Raw genomic sequence first — 20,818 nt, 5'->3', positions numbered from 1 at the left:
GGTACACACTGCTGCGACTGTGCATCGGTGGCGTAGGGAGTGAATATTTGTGGATGTGGTGCCAGTCAAGTGGGCTGCTTTGCCCTGGACGATGTCAAGCTTCTTGAGTGTTGTGGGAGCTGCACTCATCCAGGCAAATGGGGAGTATTCTCATCACACTCCTGACTTGTGCCTTGTAGATGGTGGTCAGGCTTTGGGGAGTCACAAGGTGAGTTACTCGTCATAAGCTTCCTAGCCTCTGACCTGCTCTTGTAGCCACAGTATTTATGTAGCTAGTCCAGTTCAGTTTCTGGTCAATGGTAACTCCCAGGATGATGTTAGTGGGGGATTCGGTGATGGTAATGCCATTTAACATCAAGGAGCGATTGTTTGATTCTCTCTTCGTAGGAGATGGTCATTACCTGGCATTTGTGTGGTGTGAATGTTACTTTCCACTTGTCAGCCCAAGCCTGGATATTGTCTAGGTCTTGCTGCATTTGAACATGGATTGAGAAGGATCTGAGGAGTTGTACATGGTGCTGAACATTGCGTAGTCATCAGCGAACATTCCCACATCTGGCCTTATGATGGAAGGAAGGTCATTGATGAAGCAGCTGAAGATGGTTGGGCTGAGGACACTATCCTGAGGAATTCCTGCAGTGATGTCTTGGAGCTGAGATGACTGACCTCCAACAATCACAGCTATCTCCCTTTGTGCTAGGTATGACTTCAACCAGTGGAGAATTTTCCCTTGATTGCCATTGATTCCAGTTTTGCTGAGGCTCATTGATGCCACACTCGGTCAGATGCTGCCTTGATGTCAAGGGCAGTCACTCTCAGCTCACCTCGGGAGTTCAACTCTTCTATCCATGTTTGAATCAAAGCTGTAACAAGGTCAGGGGCTGAGTGGCCCTGGTGGAATCCAAACTGGGCGACGGTGAGCAGCTTTTTGCTAAGCAAGTGCTGCTTGATAGTACTGTTGATGACCACTTCCGTTACTTTACTGATGATTGAGAGTAGACTGATGAGGCGGTAATTGTCTGGGTTTTAGTTGTCCTGCTTTTTGTGTAGAGGACATACTTGGGCAATTTTCCACATAGCTGGGTAGATGTCAGTGTTGTAGCTGTACTGGAACAGCTTGGCTAGGGGTGTGGCAAGTTCTGGAGCACAAGTCTTCAGTACTACTGCCAGAATATTGACAGGGCCCGTAGCCTTTGCAGTATCCAGTGCTTACGGTCGTTTCTTGATGTCACGTGGAGTGAACTGAATTGGCCGAAGACTGGCATCTGTGATGCTGGGGACCTCCGGAGGAGGCCAAGATAGATCATCCACTCGACACTTCCTGCTGACGATTGTTGAAAATGCTTCAGTCTTATCTTTTGTACTGATGTGCTGGGCTCCCCCAGCATTGAGGATGGGGATATTTGTGGAGCCTCCTCCTCCAGTGAGTTGTTTAATTGTCCACCACCATTCACGATTGGATGTGGCAGGACTGCAGAATTTAGATCTGAACCGTTGGTTGTGGGATCGCTTGCTGCTTGTGCTGTTTGACATGCAAGTAGCCCTGTGTTATAGCTTTACCAGGTTGACAACTCATTTTTAGGTATGCCTGGTGCTGCTCCTGGCATGCCCTCCTACACTACTCATTGAACCAGTGTTTATTCCCCTGGCTTGATGATAATGGTAGCGTGGGGGATATGCAGTGCCATGAGGTTACAGATTGTGCTTGAGAACAGTTCTGCTGCTGATGCCTATGGATGCCCAGTCTTGAGTTGCATGATCTGTTCGAAATCTATCCCACTTTGCATGGTGGTAGTGCCACACAACACAATGAAGGACATCCTCAATATGAAGGAAGGACTTTGTCTCCACAATGACTATGTAGTGGTCATTCCTACCAGTACTGTCATGGACAGATGCATCTGCAGCAGGCAGATCGGTGAGGATGTTGTTGGTTCGCTCACCACCTGCCACAGACCCAGCCTAGCAGCTATGCCCTTTAGGACTCGGCCAGTGGTCGTGTTACTGAGCTACTCTTGGTGGACATTGAAACCCCCCATCCAGAGTACAATCTGCACCCTTACCACCCTCAGTGCTTCCCCAAGTGGTGTTCAACATGGAGGAGTACTGATTCATCAGCAGGAGGTTTCCTTGCCCATGTTTCACCTTCATGGGGTCCAGAGTCGATGTTGAGGACTCCCAGCGCAACTCCCTCCCGACTGTATACCACTGTGCCACCACTTTTGCTGTCTACCAGACCCAGGGATAGTGATGGTGCTGTCTGGCTCATTACCTGTAAGATGTGATTCTGTGGGGATGATTATGCCAGGCTTTTGCCAATTTTGGCTTTAGCCCCCAGATGTTAGTAAAGAGGACTTTGCAGGGTTGACAGGGCTGAGTTTGTCATTGTCGTTTCTGGTACCTAGATCGATACCTCAGGATCTGTCCGGTTTCAATCCTTTTTTGAGACTTCGTAACGGTTTGGTACAACTAGGCTAGGCCATTTGAGTCAACCACATTGCTGTGGGTCTGGAGTCACATGTAGGCTAGGTAAGAACATTAGTGAACCAGATGGGTTTTTACAACAATCAACAATGGTTTCATGGTCATCATTAGATTTTTGATTCAAATTATTGAATTTAAATTCCACCATTTGCTGTGGTGGGAATCGAACCTGGGTCCAAAGAGCATTACTATGGATCTCTGGATGACGAGTCTAGCAACAATACCACTACGCCATAGCTTTCCCCTCAATCGCCTCTGGACACAGACGTGGTGCTGGAAGACTACCAATGTTGTTCTGTTGAGAAAGGTCTATAGAAAGAGGTCAAGTTATTAGAGTAGTCAGCCTAACCTTAGTAGGCAAATTATTAGAGAAAATTCTAAATCATCATTTAGAAAGGCATGGATTAAATCAATGACAATCAGTAAGGATTTGTCAAGGAAAGATTGTATCTAACTAACTTAATTGAATTTGTTTGAGGAGGTAACAAGCATGACCAATGAGGGTGGTGCATTTGATGTAGCCTACATGGATTTTAGCAAGGCTTTTGACAAAATCTCACATGGCAGACAGGCCAGGAAAGTAAGAACCCATGGGATCCTGGGGCAAGTTCCTAGTTGGATCCAAAATTAACTCTGTGGCAGGAGGCAAAAGGAAATGCTTGGTGCTTCTGGTAAATCTACAGTGCATTCCCTCCAAGGCCAATATATCCTTAAATGACACACAGTATTCTAGGTGCATTCTAACTTGGGGTTTGCATAGCTGTAGCATGATGATCTCTATCCCCTTGTATTCTAGTCATAAAAACCAACATTCTGTTAGCTCTTACTTTTTGCCTTGTCTCTCTTTGCTGTTTTTTTCAGCCCTCGTGTTCATCAAGATCTGTGCTATTTTTCACATCGACGCTTTTTTGTTTGACAAATCAAGCCCTTAAGGAGTAAGCTAACACTGTATCTCAAATTCTTTTTTGAACACCTCCCACTGATCAATTTATTTCACCCATTAACAAATTTTTCCAGTTTACTGTGGGCAGTCTCTGTCTTATTGCACTGAAGTCACACTTGCTTAAATCTAGAATCTTAGTGTTTGAAAGGGGGAAATGTGAAACAGCTTTGTTAATTAAAATCATATTATGACCCCTATTAGATAAATATTGATATTATGTACATATTGTAGTGAAATAATGCATTCTGAATAGGATGCCATTAGGAACAATAGTGTTGCTTTATCAAATATATATTTACTGTGCAATTTTTCATTTAACACATTGGAAATCCCTTTGTGTTTGCACAAAGGATAAAAAGTTGTGTTCAGGTGTTTGGGAAGAGATTAGTCTTTCTCAATTAAGGCATGGATCTGTAAACTGTTAAAGGACAGGAAGTAGAGGTTAGAATGTGGGTAATAAAAACAAAGTGCTCGCAAAACTCAGCATTTCTGGCAGCATCTGTGGAGGGAGAAACAGATTAATATTTTGAGTTGAGTCTGATTCTTCAATATGAAGAGAATTTGAAGATTCATATTCGATGTGAAACGTTAACACTATTTTGCTCTCCACAGATGTTGCCAGATGTTTTTCCAGCATTTTGTTTCTATTTCAGATTTCCAGCATCTGCAACATTTTGCTTTTATGTTAGAATAGCAATGTTAGGGTAGCAATGGGGGGACTCGTTGATTGGGATGCCCTAATAGTTAAACGTGGTACCTCATGGGGTATGGGGACTTGTCCAGGCAATAATAGCAAAATATTGTCCTGATGATGGACCAATGCCTTGTTACCTCTTTTGAATGCTAACATCTCATCAGATATTTTGGGAGACTCGTTTGCATTTCAAGCTAATTTTGTACCCTATTTGTAATATCTAAAAATCTTATGCTATGTAATTACTATCAGGTTTTTCAATGCCACATTTTTATACATAATTTTATAATTGAGGTACTTTATGTCAAATTTTTAAGTTATACATAGGCACCTGCATGCATAGAGACAGACAGGTCTGCACACATGCACAGAGATAGACACACATGCGTGCACACAAACATGCAGGCCCCCACACTCCGGTCACCACTGCTTAAATCCCTATAAAACACTGTCTGGAAATCCATACATGTTCTGTCTTGCATTCTTTTATTAATATTTTTTAAATGATGGGATACTAATAAATGTTGGCGTTCAGAGAGAATTGGTTATCCTTGTATATGAATCACAGAAAGTTGACATTAATATACAAGTAGGCAATAAGGAAGGGAAATGATACATTATCCCTTATTGCAAGAAGTTGGAGTATAAGAATAAGCGTCTTGTTGCAATTATGTAGGGCTTTGGTGTGTACGGTTTAGGCCTCCTTACCGAAGGAAAGATACCCTTTGGAGCAGGTGGATCAAAGGTTTATTAGACTGCTGGGATGAGAGTGATGTCATATGAAGAGAGATTAGGTAGAATGAACCTCTTCTCTGGCATCTAGAAGAATGAGAGGCGTTCACAGTGAAACTTCTAAAATTCTTAGAGGGCTTGGAAGGGTAGATGTGGAGAGGCTGAAAAATTGGGTTAGGGTAGAGCTAAGATGCTGGAAAGTATAGAACTAGGAGTCAGAGGGCCAGATTTTTGCAGACTCCGAATGACGCCAGAGTCATTTAAAAATGACAGGCGCGACCTGATGCCAGGATTCTTCATGTTCGGCCCCAGCAATCATCACTGGTGGGGTAGGGGGCGGGCAGGGTGTAAAGGTATGGTTAGCGAGCCTGTACTCCCGACACTGGCCAGCTCCAGTGTAGGGGTGGCCTGTCCTCATTACGTATGCTTGGTTGAGAGTCCACCAATAAAAGCATTAGGTGGCAGGAATTCTGTTTTGACAAGTGAAGTGCATTGTTGACTATGCTTGATTGACATCTTTAAGTGGTTATAATTTTTCTGTGCTCTCTTTTGTCCATGACTCAATGTTTATTTGGACAAGATTGAGGTGTGAAGTGTTTGCATCCTGTTATTGACACCTAAATGATCTACCTGACACTTTTATAGGGTTGTAGGAACAGCAGTTTCTTCTTCAAAACATTTCTGAATTGGTGCTTTATTTCCAGTTTCACATTTGTCATTGTTATGTGGCTCATTAGTTTTCTGCATAGTGTATACTGGGTGAATGGAAGGGGCCATGGGGATTGTCCTGGGGGCATGTGTTGGCATTGGGCTGCTGGCATGGAGGATACGAGTGGCCATGGGGAATGGGTGAGGGTGGTGATGAGGGCAAGAGGGCCTAGCATCCCAGAGAACTGAGGCGTATCTTCTAACCAGCTCACCTTGGAACTTGCCCACCGCCTAGGATCTGCTTCTGGGGTTACCTTCCCTGAACGAAAATCGCACTATTTGGGCCCCTTAAACCGAGGCAGGTCTGCCCCGATTTAAGCTACCTGTCCTGGCAGTGAAGATACAGCCCGCAGTCTCATGATTCAAAATTGGCTTAGTTGTAGGAGGCAGAGAGTGATGACAGATGGATGCTTTAGTGACTGGAAGCCAGTGTCCAGTGGCGTACCACAGGGATCTGTGCTCGGTCCCCTATTATTTGTCATTTATATAAACAACATAGATGACTATGTGGGGGGTAGGATTAGTAAGTTTGTGGATGACACAAAGATTGGCCGGGTGGTTAACAGTGAGGTTGAGTGTCTTGGGCTACAGGAAGATATAGACGGGATGGTCAAATGGGCAGATAAGTGGCAGATGGAATTTAACCCTGAAAAGTGTGAGGTGATACACTTTCGAAGGAGTGATTTGACAAGGAAGTATTCAATGAATGGCATGACACTAGGAAGTTCTGAGGAACAAAGGGACCTTGGCGTGTGTATCCATTGATCTCTGAAGGCAGAGGGGCATGTTAGTGGGTTGGTGAAAAAGGCCGATGAGACACTTGCCTTTATCAATTGAGGCATAGATTACAAAAATAGGGAGGTCATGTTGGAGTTGGGTAGAACCTTGGTGAGGCCACAGCTGGAGTACTGTGTGCAGTTCTAGTCGCCACATTCTAGGAAGGATGTGATTGCACTGGAGGAGGTTCAGCGGAGATTCACCAGGATGTTCCCTGGAATGAAACATTTAAGTTATGAAGAGAGGTTGGATAGACTTGGATTGTTTTCGTTGGAGCAGAGAAGATTGAGGGGCAACCTGATCGAGGTGTACAAGATTATGAGGGGCATAGACAGGGAGCAGCTGTTCCCCTTAGTTGAAGCGTCAGTCATAAGGGGGCATAAGTTCAAGGTGAGGGGCAGGAGGTTTAGGGGGGATGTGAGGAAAAACCTTTTTACCCAGAGGGTAGTGACGGTCTGGAATGCACTGCTTGGAAGGGTGGTGGAGGCGGGTTGCCTCACATCCTTTAAAAATTACCTGGATGAGCATTTGGCATGTCATAACATTCAAGGCTATGGGCCAAGTGCGGGATTAGGTAGGTAGGTCAGATGTTTCTCAAGTGTCGGTGTAGACTTGATGAGCTGAAGGGTCTCTTCTGTACTGTAATTCTGTGATAAGGGGGATAAGGAAAAATGTTTTCACTCTGTAGTTGTGAACGTTTGGAATTCTCTACCCTAGAGGACTGTAGATGCTCAGGCTGGAATTTTCCTTCCTGGTTGGCGTGAGCAGATAACATGGAGAGAAGGCCAAAAATTGGTTTTACGCCGACGTTAAACCAGTTTGCGATTGTCTGCACTGTCCGTCAATGGCGAGCTCGGGAACATAATTTCCGTGCATTTGCATCTCATCATCTTGCCTGCCTGCTGAACTCATACCCCCATGTCGAATTTACCTCTCATGTCGGGGTGAATTCAGGACGATGTGATTCGCAACAGCATTAAAAAGGTGTGAACCTGGCAAGCTAAACTTCGATGGGAACTTAGAGGTGAGTGCACACTAACGTAGTGTAGGGCTCGCAAGGTTCACCCGTTCAACTTCAAGGAAGAGGCACTGCACATTCGGGCGAGGGCACAGGCAAGTACCTTTTTCCTGGCTGGCTGTCAGTGCAGTGTCAGGTAAAGGGCTGCGCTGCAGTTGAAGTGAGGTGGGGTGGATGGTGGGGGGAAAAAGGCAGCATGGTCTGATAGTAGTACACAAGCACATGTGGGATGGGGGGCAGGAAGTGGCCACGCATTGGGGGAACATTGTGTAAAGTGACCATTCTTCCAGACCTGAGATGGTTCAGGTGCAGCTACATTGATAAGCCCCTAGCTTACTTGCCCGCTCAATCAGCATAAAAGCACAAAAGTGCCACCAAATGCTCCTGAACTTTGCAACCCCCGGACACAGACTGAAAATTGATGAGTGTTTTAGATGGCTGCAGAACAATTGTGTGACTGGGCAAGTTGTACAATCTCCTTGCTAAAGCTGGCCATGGAGCAGTCATTGGTGGAAGCGCTTACAACCCCTTGCAATGTCTTCATTAAGTTTTGAACCAGTCTCCTCCATGATCCAAGCCTTGCTCTGCAGGTTAGGAGAGTATCTGTGCCTGAGCTGAGAGCACAGGATTCAGTCCAGTGGGTGAAGGTGCCGCCAATCGGTCAGGTGGAGTGAGGAGGGTGGGATTTTGGGCTGCCGTGAAGTGCATTAAACTCTGGCCATCCAAGTGGTGGTCAACACTCTCCGGCATGCGTTAAGGAGCTTTGAGACGAAGCTGGAGTTGCACATGTAACCATGAGAGATCCCTCGGAGACCAATGCTAACCCGTGTTCCTTTCTCTTTCATCCTGCAGGAGGAGTACATCAGGAGCATGGAGCCTGGTGACCTAGCTGTATGCCTTAGGCTTACAGGAAGCGGAGATGAAGGAGAAGAGAGCGACGGAGGAGCCTGGCTGGGCAGATGGAGGAGCAGCAATCCCAAGAAGGGGCAGCTGGGGCTCCTGCTGAAGAGTCACAGTGAACCGTTGCAGGTCAGAGCCTAGCTTGACCCAGGGTCTAAAGACTGGTACTTGGTCATCTGCAGGAATGACAAGCGCTGTGTTGCTGAAGAATGCGCATGTCCAGGGAACTGGTTGGTCACACATTTCACACACTGCAGGATTTGACGTCATGGGGACTCTTGGATGGCATCCACTGCCAGTGACTGTGAAAGTGACCTCGGCGCTCAATTTTTATGCCAGTGGCTCCTTCCAGGTCTCTTCAGGTGACCTCTGTGAGATGTTGCAAGCCTGTGCACATAAGTGCATTCACGAGGTCACAGACACCATCTTCACAAAGGCACACGACTTTGTGCATTTTGCCTGGGATCAGGAAAGCTAGGAAGCAAGAATATTGGGATATGCACAGACCTAGGGTTTCCCACAGATGTAGGGTGTCATCGACAGCATTCACTAGACGCTTAGATCTCCGCGGCAACAAGCAGTCACCTACATCAACTGCAAGAGCTTACGCTCACTGAATGTTCAGCTGGTGTCTGACCACCACAAATGCATCCCACAGGCCTCTACACTATTCCCAGGGAGTGTCCACGACTCCAGCATTCTCAATAGGTGTCAGATCACTGATGTCTCCCAAGGTCTGCAGAGGCTGCAGGGTTGGCTCCTAAGGGACCAGGGCTACCCACAGAGGATGTGGCTGATGATGCGGCTGATGACGCCTGTGCAGCAGCCTCCAAGTGCTGCCGAGAGAAGGTAAAACGAGGCTCATGATGCAACTTGCACTTCAGTGGAACAAACTATTGGGCTGTTGAAAATGAGATCCTGGTGCCTGGGCCTGTCTGGTGGTGCCCTGCAATTCAGGTCACAGAGGGTGTCTCACATTGTCGTTGCCTGCTGCGCCTGTCACACCCTGGTGCTGCAATGGGGGAGGAGCTGCCTGAGGAGAAGATGGAGGAGCTGCACGTCTCCTCTGATGAAGAGCACATTGGGGATGAGGGTGATGAGGCCCTTGAAGGAGAGGATGATGGCAGTGAGGCCATTGCGTTGTCCAGACGAGGCAGGCACGCTCAGGACGCCTTCATAGCCGTGAGACACATGGAGGATGATGATGTCGGAAAGATATAATAATTTTCATATTGTTATTGGAATTTATTGTAAAGTAGAGTAATAGGGTATGTGTGTGTGTGGCTTAATTGAATTAAATGCAGCTTGTCTGGCATTTATGTAGCAGAAGGTAAGCTAGGTTTGAAATATTAAGTAGGTAAACATGGGGGAAGTTTTAGAATGTAAGGTGTAAAGGGAACATTTGCATTTTAAATAAACCAGACTAGCTTGCATTTAAAATAAAGGGGTGAAATGTTACACCTAGCCAGGAGAAGTTAAGAAACAGTGTATTTATTTTTCCCAAAGATTACTGGTAAAATTAGTACTATGATAGATTTTTATTAGATAAAGTCCAAAGACACAGTGAAACAAAGGAAATTTGCATTAAAAGGGGAAAATACACATAAGGGAGAGAAGGCTGTGTGTAAGAGCAGGCATTCTAAGATCTAACAAAAGTGTGAAAAACCTCCAGCATTTAAACCTCAAGCAGCTGAAAGAACTGAATCTGAGAAAAACTCACTTTGAATTTGATTGTTCAGGGTATTGTGTGTTACTTTGCCTGGGTCTTTTAAAATCTGTGTCTTACTGTTGCCTTAATGGAGGTGTAACTAGGGTTTAGATGAATTAGGAGATTTAGAAGTTATTATAGTAGTAATTCGCAGATCTATGTATGTGCTTAAAATCATTTCTTTTACTAATAAAGGTTTAATTTAGTTTTGTAAGAAATCTATAAGACTTGGTGACCTTTTTTACTGAATTCAAAACCTGCATCTCAAAATAAGTACAAATTGCAAATAGTTGTGGCAGCTGCTTCAAGTTTCCCTCTGGGATTTGGGCTGCTTGGCATTTACCATCCGCCTGCCATAACAGAAATTGGGGGCTTTTCTGGGACATATTTAAGATTCCTTGATTGGTTCGGTGTTGGTGAACCTAAAGGTTATGAGTATGAGGAGCACTTTGAATTCAGGAGTTGGTATGAAGTTTTTTTTTGTGATGATATGGCTGTAATATGGCTTTGGCAGTTACCAAGACACGTTTGGGAGTTGAAATTATAGTCTTGGCTGGTTTACAAAAGGTAAATAAAATAAAATCAATGGAATTGGCGGATAAGTTACAATTGTGATTTCCTGCAGGGGCAAAGAAAGCAGACATATTTGAAGGTGTAGCACAGCATTTAAAGTTGGGACTGATACCTGACACTAGTGAGTCACGGCTGGAGGCAATGAGACTTAAGTTATGAATGAAGAAGCTTGAACCTGAACAAGCAAAGGAATTTAAAAAGTTTGAAATAGAGGCAGCAGAAAAAGGAGCATTTCAAAGGGAATGGACAGAAAAGCAGAAGTAATAAAGAAAACAGGAAAGGGAATTAGAAATAACGAGGTTAGAATAGGAGGAAAGAGAATAAGAGAGAAAGAGAGTTCTAGCTTAAAATGCTGGCAGTTTAAAAAAGATGCCAGTAGGTGAGGAAGGACTTATTTCCAGATTAGAACCCAATGAGGAGATGTTTAAATTTGTATAAGCTCTTTCAAAGTTTGAGGGAAAAGATATTGAAGCATTTTTTATTTCATTTGAGAAGATAGCTAAACAGATGAAATAGCCAAAGGAAAACTGGACATTGTTGTGACAATCCAGGTTGGTGGGTAGAGCGCATGAGGTTTATGCTTCACTATCAGAAGAAATGTCAATGAATTGTGATGTTTTGTTAAAAAAGGCTATTTTGAGTGCATATGAGTTGGTTCATGAGGTTTACAGGCAGAAATTTAGGAATATGAGAAAGCAGCCTGGGCAAATTTATATAGTTTGAAAGAATAAAACCAAGTAATTTTGACCAGTGAATATGGGCATTAAAAATAGAGACAACATTTGCAGCTCAGAGAGAGGTAATTCTTTTGGAAGAATTTAAAGATTCAATTCCTTCAGTAGTGAGAATTCATGTGGAGGAACAGAGGGTTCAAATGGTAAGATAAGTAGCAGAGATAGCTGATGATTATGACTTAGTTCATAGCGCTAAACCTTTTTTGTCACTGTTTTAAATTGGAGAAGGATAGAAAATGGGAAGGTGAAAGGAAGATGGGCAGTCAGGGAAGAGAAGGAGTAAGTGGAAATTCTCAGGAAGTTTTTTTCTCAAAGTAAAAAGGAAGGTGCTGAGGGTAGAGGTGACACTTGAAAATTGAGATGTTTTCATGGTAATAAACTTGGACACGTGACTTCAGTATGTTGGAAATTGCAGGGGAAATCTGTTGGAATTATTGGGGTTCTGGAAGTAAAAGTGCTGTGGGTTCTGAGGTTCAGGCACAGAAGAAACCATTGATTTGTGTACAGGTAAAATGGGAAGAATCAGTGATAGGTTAAGATGTGGGAATGTGTTCACAATTTATCCAAGAGAATTCTGAGGAGCAGATTGCAGAAATGTTTAAAGATTTTGTGTATGAAGAGAAATCTTTCTATGTGCACAGGGTGGAGTAGGTACAGATCTTAAAATTTTAAGAGACGCAGCGACTAGTCAATCCTTAAATGTTGTGGGATAGTGAAATTTCTTGTTCAGACAGAGTATTGCAGGAACAGGTGGTAATAAGTGGGGTTCATGGAAATGCTAAAACTATCCCATTGTGGAAGGTAAATTTTAAAGAGGTTGTGGAAACCAGCTGAGGCGATTGTTGGAGTCATGGAAAAATTGCCCATTGCAGGAGTTCAATTTATTGTAGGTAATGATATAGCTGGGTCACAGATATGGCTGATGCCGATTGTAATTGAGCAGCCTGTAAAAGTGTTTTTAACAGAAGTGTTGCAGAGAGCGTCCTGAATTGCTTCCAGATTATGTGATAGCAAGATCATGGGCTCATAGGTTGAAACAAGAAGGACAAGAAGTTCAAAGGCAGAGAGAAGGTGTGGAAATCCAATTAGCTGACACTGTGCTTAATAAAGTTGTTCAGGAAGAAAGACTGGAAGGCAATGCAGCTGAGGTGTTTAACTCAAGGCACTTGTTAGGACTACAGAAAAAGGATAGGCAATTAAAACGGTTATATCAGACAGTTTATTTAGAAACAGAGGCAAAATGTATTCCAGAATGTTATTAACTTAAGGGTAATGTTTTAGTAAGAAAATGGAGGCCATATCATGCTTTAGCAAATGAAAGCTGGCGAGAGGTACATCAAGCTGTAATACCATTTGGATATAGAAATGAGATTCTGAGGATACCTCATGATATTCCAATGGGGGGACATTTAAGAATTAGACACAGGTGAAAATACAAAAACATTTCTGATTGGCTTGGATTACATAGGGATGTAACCAAATTATGTACGACATGTCACACGTGTCAGGTGATAGGGAAACCACAAGCAGTGATTAAGCCAACATCTTTAATTCCAATTCCACCATTTGAAGAACCTTTTACCAGGGTCATGATTAATTTTGTAGGACCCCTCCCTAAGCCTGAAAGTGCTAATCAGTGCTTACTGACAATAATGGATGTGTCTACCAGGTTTCTTGAAGCAATACCTTTGAGAAATATTACACCTAAGAAGATTGTGGAAGAGTTAACTAAATTTTTTATAAGGTTTGGTTTACCTAAAGAAATACAGTCAGATCAGGGTTCAAATTTCATGTGATAAAAACAAAAAAAACTGCGGATACTGGAAATCCAAAACAAAACCAGAAATATCTGGAAAAACTCAGCAGGTCTGGCAGCATCGGCGGAGAAGAACAAAGTTGACGTTTCGAGTCCTCATGACCCTTCAACAGAACTAAGTAAAAATAGGAGAGGGCTGAAATATAAGCTGGTTTAAGGTGGGGGGAGGGGGTGGGGGGAGAGAAGTGGGGATGGGTGGTTGTAGGGTCAAGCAAGCAGTGATAGGAGCAAAAGCTGTCACAGACAAAAGAACAAAGAGGTGTTGAAGGTGGTGATATTATCTAAAAGAATGTGCTAATTAAGAATGGATAGCAGGACATGCAAGGTACAGATAGCTCTAGTGGGGGTGGGGTGAAATAAGACCAGAAGTGCATAAAAGGTATAGATTTAAAAATAATGGAAATATGTGGGAAAAGAAAAATCTATATAAATTATTGGAAAAAACAAAAGGGAGGGGGAAGAAACAGAAAGGGGGTGGGGATGGAGGAGGGAGTTCAAGATCTAAAGTTGTTGAAAACTCAATATTCAGTCCGGAAGGCTGTAAAGTGCCTAGTCGGAAGATGAGATGCTGTTCCTCCAGTTTGCATTGAGCTACACTGGAACAATGCAACAAGCCCTGCACCTTCCCTTCACCACCCCCCCCCCCACCCCCCCCCCCCCCCCCCCCCCGCTCCCCACCCCGGCGGCATTCCGTAGGGACCGTTCCCTTTGTGACATCCTGGTCCACTCCTCCATCACCCCCTACTCCTCAACCCCCACCTACAGCGGCATTTGTTGCTCCCAGTGCGTTCTCCTCTACATTGGAGAGACCAAACGCAGACTGGGCGACCGCTTTGCAGAACATCTTTGGTCTGTCCGCAAGAATGACCCAGACCTCCCTGTCGCTTGGCATTTTAACACTCCACCCTGCTCTCTTGCCCACATGTCTGTCCTTGGCTTGCTGCATTGTTCCAGTGAACCTCAACGATAACTGGAGGAACAGCACCTCATCTTCCGACTAGGCACTTTACGGCCTTCCGGACTGAATATTGAGTTCAACAACTTCAGATCTTGAATGCCCTCCTCCATCCCCACCCCTTTCTGTTTCTTCCCCCTCCCTTTTGTTTTTTTCCAATAACTTATATAGATTTTTCTTTTCCCACATATTTCCATTATTTTTAAATCTATACCTTTTATGCCCTTTCAGTCTTATTTCACTCCACCCCCACTAGAGCTATCTGTACCTTGCGTGTCCTGCTATCCATTCTTAATTAGCACATTCTTTTAGATAGTATCACCACCTTCAACACCTCTTTGTTCTTTTGTCTGTGACAGCTTTTGGTTATGTGCTCCTATCACTGCTTGCTTGTCCCTACAACACCCCCCCCCCGACTTCTCTCCCCCCACCTTAAACCAGCTTATATTTCAGCCCTCTCCTATTCTAACTTAGTTCTGTTGAAGGGTCATGAGGACTCGAAACGTCAACTTTGTTCTTCTCCGCCGATGCTGCCAGACCCGCTGAGTTTTTCCAGGTATTTCTGTTTTTGTTTCAAATTTCATGTCACAGCTGTTTTAAGGAAGTAATGAACAGTTTGTGGATAAAACAATTTAAGGCAACAGCTTACCATCCTGAGTCACAGGGGGCTTTGGAAAGATGGCATCAAACTTTAAAAACTATGATGAGGGCTTTTTGCCAGGATTATTCACAGGATTGGGATAGGGGGATTCCATTCTTGTTATTTGCCAGTAGAGATGCTTATAATATGCATCAACTGGTTTTCGTCCTTTTGAACTAGTCTATGGTCATGAGTTGAGAGTACCATTGAAATTGAGTTATGAGAAATTGGTGGTTCAAAATGCAGAAACTACTCTCCTGGATTATGTATCAAACTTCAGAGTGAGATTGGACTATGCACGTGAGTTGGCTAGGGAACATTTAAAGGTACCACAGCAAGTGAAGGCAGACAGGAAAGCTACAGCTTGTAGTTTTGTTGCTGGGGAGAAATTGCTAGTTCTTTTACCAGTTCTGGGTGACTCATTAAAGGCAAGGTTTAGTGGGCCTTACTGGATTGAAAAGAAACTGAGTGAAGTGAATTATTTAATAAATAATCCAGATAGAAGAAAGAAGCAGAGGGTGTGTCATGTAAATACAGGGAAGAGGACCAAAAGGAGGTATTAGTGGTGGTAGATAATGAGGAAGAGGTAGAAATGCAGGATTCTAAAATTGATTTTCCTCTAATTAATTTGGATAATGAGGGGCTACTTGAAAATTTAAACATAATATTGAGTTACCCTCCAGACAGATGTCAAAGTGATTTGGGGAAGCTATTGCAGTCACACAAAGCTAATTGTGGGAATAAGCTAGGAAGGGCAAATTTATCTTCTCATGATGTATATGTAGAAGTTTCAGCTTCTATAAGACAACACCCTTACAGATTAAATCCAGCAAAGTTATCACAAGTCCAGAAAGAAATTGAATTCATGCTTCAAAATTATATATATGAGCCTAGTTGCAGTAACTGGTATCGAAGGCAGCTGCGTGTGGACTATTGAAAGGTGAATGCAGTGACAAAAGCAGATTCATATCCTATACCACGGTTGGAAAATTGTATTGAGAAAGTGTGACAATCAAAATTTGTCACAAAGATTGATTTGCTAAAAGGATATTGGAAAGTACCGTTATCGGAGAGAGCAAAGGAGATATCAGCTTTTGTGACACCAGATGGACTACATCTATTTAAAGTCATGCCGTTTGGTATGAAAAATGCACCTGCAACATTTCAAAGACGGGCAAAGGAAGTAATTGCAGGTCTGGGCAATTGTGCTGTGCATAATTACGACATGATAGTTTTCAGTCAGACATGGGAAAAGCATCTACAACATATGGAAGAATTATTTACTCGATTGCAAGAAGCTAATATGGTGAACTTGGCTAAAAGTGAATTTGCGAAAGTGCAAGTTATGTAGCTAGGTCATACTATTGGACGTGGTAGGTGGCTCTGAGGAATGTGAAAGTCAAGGCTGTTGTGGATTCCCCCATGCCTACAACAAAACAAAAATTTTTGAGATAATTGGCCATGAATGGGTTTTATCGGAAATTTGAACCAAATTTTAGCAGTGTTGTTGCTCCATTGACTGAACTATTAAAAAAGAGCAAGAAGTTTCAATGGACACAGGAGTGTCAGAAGGCATTTGATAGTTTGAAAACTGTATTAACTACAACACCAGTTTTGCCAGTACCCAGTTGTGCCAGGAGATTTAAGTTAGCCATTAACACGAACGGTATAGGCATTGGGGCCGTACTGTTACAAAACACTGGAATTGAGAAACCTAAAGGGTATTTTTCCTGGAAGTTGAATGTACAACAGAGAAGGTATTAAAGATCGAAAAGGAGACTTTGGGGTTGGTGTTAACACTGCAGCATTTTGAAATTTACGTTGCGAACAATTCGTGAGGAACAATTATTTATACAGATCGCAATCCTTTAAAGTTTCTGGACAAATTTCTAGTCAAAATTACAAGGCTATTCAGATGGAGTTTACTACTGCAACCATTTAATCTACAGATTTTACATGTGGCGGGACAAGAAAATCTGATTGCAGATGCATTGTCAAGAGTTTGAAATTTAAAGGGAAAATTGGACATTTAAAACCTGGACACTGGACTGGAATGATTTCTGTTGATACCGAGGATTTGTGTGTGTGTATGTGTGTGTGTGTATGTATATATATATATATATATATGTTATGTTAATGCATGCATCTAGTAATGTGATAGTGCAATAAGTATAGGAAGTAATGTAAGATGGGTTCAGAAAATGAAGCCGTCTTTTAAAATTATGACAGTTCATTTTTTCATAAGGCGGTTGATGTCAGGAAGATATATTAATTTTCATAATGTTATTGGAATTTATTGTAGAGTAATAGTGTGCTGTGTGTGTGACTTAATAGAATTAAAGGCAACTGGTCTGAAGGCGTTGATGTATCAGAAGGTAAGCTAGGTTTGAAATGTTAAGTAGGTAAACATGGGGGAAGTTTTAGAATGTAAGGTGTAAAGGGAACATTTGCATTTTAAATAAACCAGAATTCAAAACAAAGGGGTGAAATGTTGCACCTAGTCAGAAGTTAAGAAACGGTGTGTTTATTTTTCCCAAAGATTACTGGTAAAAGTAGTACTGATAGATTCTATTATTAGAGAGATAAAATCCAAAGACACAATGAAACAATGGAAATTTGCATTTAAAGGGAAAATATGTTGAAAGGAGAGAAGGCTGTGTATAAGGGCAGGCTTTCTAAGATCTAACACAAGTGTGAAAAGCTTCCAGCATCTAAGCCTCAAGCAGCTGTTTGCAAGGAATTGAAACTGAGAAAAACTCAGTTTGAACATGACTGTTCAGGGTATTGTATGTTACTTTGCCTGGGTCTTAAAATCTGTCTCATTGTTGCCTTAACAGAGATGTAACTGTGGTTTAGATTAATTAGGGGATTTAGAAGTTATCATAGTAATTTGTAGATCTATGTATGTGTTTAAAATCATTTTTTCTATTAATAAATGTTTAATTTAGTTTTGTAAGTAATCTATAAGACTTAGTGACCTTTTTTACTGAATTCAAAGCCCCCATCTAGAAATAAAGACAAATTGGAAATAGTTGTGGCAGCTGCTTCACGTTTTCCCCTGGGATTTGAGCAGCTTAGCATTTACCATCTGCCTGCCATAACAATGACGACATGCAGTGAGGACACTCCATAGATCCTCATATTGCATTTGTAAATGTTTGACTCCTTTATGATAAGGCTCCTGTCATGGAGACGCAATGGATGTCCATAGTCTCTAAGTTTCAGGAGGATGATGGTGGCATGCAGTGGGGACACTCCATAGATCCTCACAAGGCTTCTGTGAACGTCTGACTCCTGCCTGGCTGATGGCAGATTGCTTGCACTCTGTGAACAGGGTCATATCATGGAGATGTAGTAGGCTTACTTTAACTTATATGATCCTATGACATCCTTCATGAGCTGAACCCTTCTGGACCACACTGTCACCGGGCACAGGTGCTGATGGGATGCGGGGGGTGGTCAGCCACACGTCAAAGGTGCTGAGAACACAGAGAGAATGAGGGAACTCTGTGCCACTAGCCTGTGACAGCCCCATTGAGGTACAGGCATGACTGATGTGTCCAGTGATTGTAAAGGCGCACCATCAGTGTGCTGGGAAGGTTGAACAAAGCACAGGGAGGAGGTCCTGGATTGAGACATCTGCCTTTATCTTGTGCAGGAACCAAGTTTTCACTTCAGACTGACATAAACACTGCTGATCATAACAAGGAGCTGTAGAGAGGGTGATGTTGTTGTGAGTTCATTTACAATTGTCAGCATTATATACTAGTGACTCCTGCCTGTGCCCACGTGGTGAAACTACATTTTCTTAACCTTCCTAACCCTGCTGCAATGTCTTGTTGCTCCCCCGACATCCACAGTGCAGGCGGAGGCAGCTTGCTGACTCCTACGGCCCTGTCTGTGATGACCTTGGTGGGTGTCCTCTGGACGGCTGAGATGTGAAGGGCCCCGACCCTGTTTTCGGAGCCCTGTTATATGGTAGTGGCACCCTCCTCGGCCTGTGGAGCTGGAGCTGCTGGGGTCACAGGAAGAGGGGGATTCGGATGGACCACACACTCTCTTGGAGTCACCTGGATGGATGGCACCGGGGTGTGCACCTGCTGACCTTCCTGCCTATGGGTGCCCGAGGGCGCCTGGCTGACTCCTTGAGGAGAAGGGGAAGCAGGAGTGAGATGGAGCTGCCCCCTCACATTGACACTGTTGGAGATCAACTATGGCATCAACAATGGAGTTTAGCACGCGCAGCAGGGCAGGACTGATGTCCTGGACCAAAGTCTCCTTGATGACCGCCATCCTACCAGCGTTGACCTTGGTTGGTTGGCATGCCGGCGTTATCATCTCAGAATGAAGGCGGGTGGACTCCTCCTCATACCTTGCAATCTGAGCAGTGCAGTGGACATCCCTTCCTGATATTCCTGAGCTTGCCTTTGCAGCTCCAGCAACTTGAGGTATGACTAAGTCCAGAGGCTCATCATCTGGCTCAGACTCAACAGATTTCTGGCCTCTGCATGCCGTCACACGGGAAGTCCCTGCTGCTACTGCCACCTTCTTTGGATCAGACAGTGCGATGTGTTCACCAAATTGTGACTTTGAGGCTACTTTAAAGCTAGGCCCCACCGAAATGCGTGTCTCTGCACTGGTGGAGGGTGTGGGTGAGCACTGTAACAGGTCTTCAATGAGGGCGTCATCAGATTCTTCTTCCGAGTTGTCTTTGGGGCTTGACTCGAGAACCTGGGCCGTTGGCCCCCTCCGCTGCTTCCCAGGTGTGCCTGTGAAAGTGAGGATAGATAATTAGTACATTGGCAGGGGACTGCAGAACAGGGGAACCCACTCTCAGCACGGTTGTCTGATGGATGTTACGCTCCTGGATCCTCACTTGGTTGAGCACCGCCGATCTCACCGGTCAGCACGGAAATGATCCAGATTATTGCCAGCCAGCTGGATGACTCTATTTCCAAAGTCCATGAGGACCTTGATGTTGGGCTTTCCTCCACCAGTCTGCAACCCCTTTCTTGTGTGCCAGTTTGTCCTGCATGAATACAGTGGAGAGAATGTAAGCAGGACACCTGCCAGGCTAGATGATATGGATGCCTGGCATGTGTGGGTGGGATGAGGACATGGTCCACAGGGCAGTTGAAGGTGTGTGTCTGAGAGTGAATGGTGATGTTCCTTGAACTGGTAGCTAGTGAGAACCTTGTGGATGTGTGATGGGCTTGTGAGTGTGTGAATTGAGAGTGATGAGAAGACTAACTTACTCTGGCGGAATGGAAGAGATCATTCATCCTCTTTTGGCACTGGGTGGCTGTCTCTTTTGCAGGGTGTTGGTGCTAACCACCCCCGCCACTGCCTGCCATGCTGGATTTGTCACCTTGCTTGCTGGTCTTCGCCCAGACCGGAGGTGGAGGATTTTGCAGCGGGCCTCCATGCATCCAGTAGGCGTTCAAGGGAGGCATTGCTAAATTTGGGGGCAGCATGTTTCCTTTGGCAGCCATGAGTTTCCAGTAGTTTCCGATGCCTTAGAGAAAGGGCGCCCTTTGAATATGGCCCCTGAATTACTGAAGGCTTGAGGTGACGGTGGGGCGGGCGAATCGGAGGCCGCCCTGTCAGTGACCCTGCATGTTTCCTGTGAATGCATTGTTATTGGGGCAAGATGCATCAGAAATGGGACAATACAGCGTGAAAAGTCGTCATTGCAACTGGTGGGTAAAACACCCTTTTTCCTGCCCACTACCGCATTTGGTGAAAATCTGGGACGATTTTGCCTTCAGTTGTTTATATTCAAGATTGCAGCCGTTAGATTTTTGCACGCTAGAGGAATTAAGAGAAATGGGGATAATGCAGAAAAGTGGAGTCTAATCATGATCTTGCATAATGTTGGAGCAGACTTAAGGGGCAATATGGCCTTCTCTTATTTCTTTTGTTCTTATTAATGCATTTCCATTATTTCCTCAAATAATTCTATTCAGTCTGTTGGATCTAAAATGCATACTTAGTTAATGTATCTCATTTAATTTCATTCATGATTACAGACTTTGGCAATAAATCCACGCCAGTCATTAATTTGGCTGTGTAGCCTATATTACGTGGCCTCTAACACAACTTTCATATCCAAGGATGATGTTTTGAATGATGGTGG

The 20,818-nt window shown here is 43.8% G+C and overlaps 1 protein-coding gene across 5 annotated transcripts in view; it reads left to right on the top strand.

Annotated features, from left to right (window-relative positions):
* Nucleotides 1–20,818, top strand: part of rab28 (RAB28, member RAS oncogene family) — a 175,321-nt gene that overhangs the window by 75,222 nt on the left and 79,281 nt on the right. The window lies entirely within an intron of this gene.

Source organism: Carcharodon carcharias, chromosome 1, assembly GCF_017639515.1.
Source record: "Carcharodon carcharias isolate sCarCar2 chromosome 1, sCarCar2.pri, whole genome shotgun sequence".
In the NCBI taxonomy this organism is placed as follows: domain Eukaryota; kingdom Metazoa; phylum Chordata; class Chondrichthyes; order Lamniformes; family Lamnidae; genus Carcharodon; species Carcharodon carcharias.
This window is presented reverse-complemented; position numbering and strand designations above follow the sequence as displayed.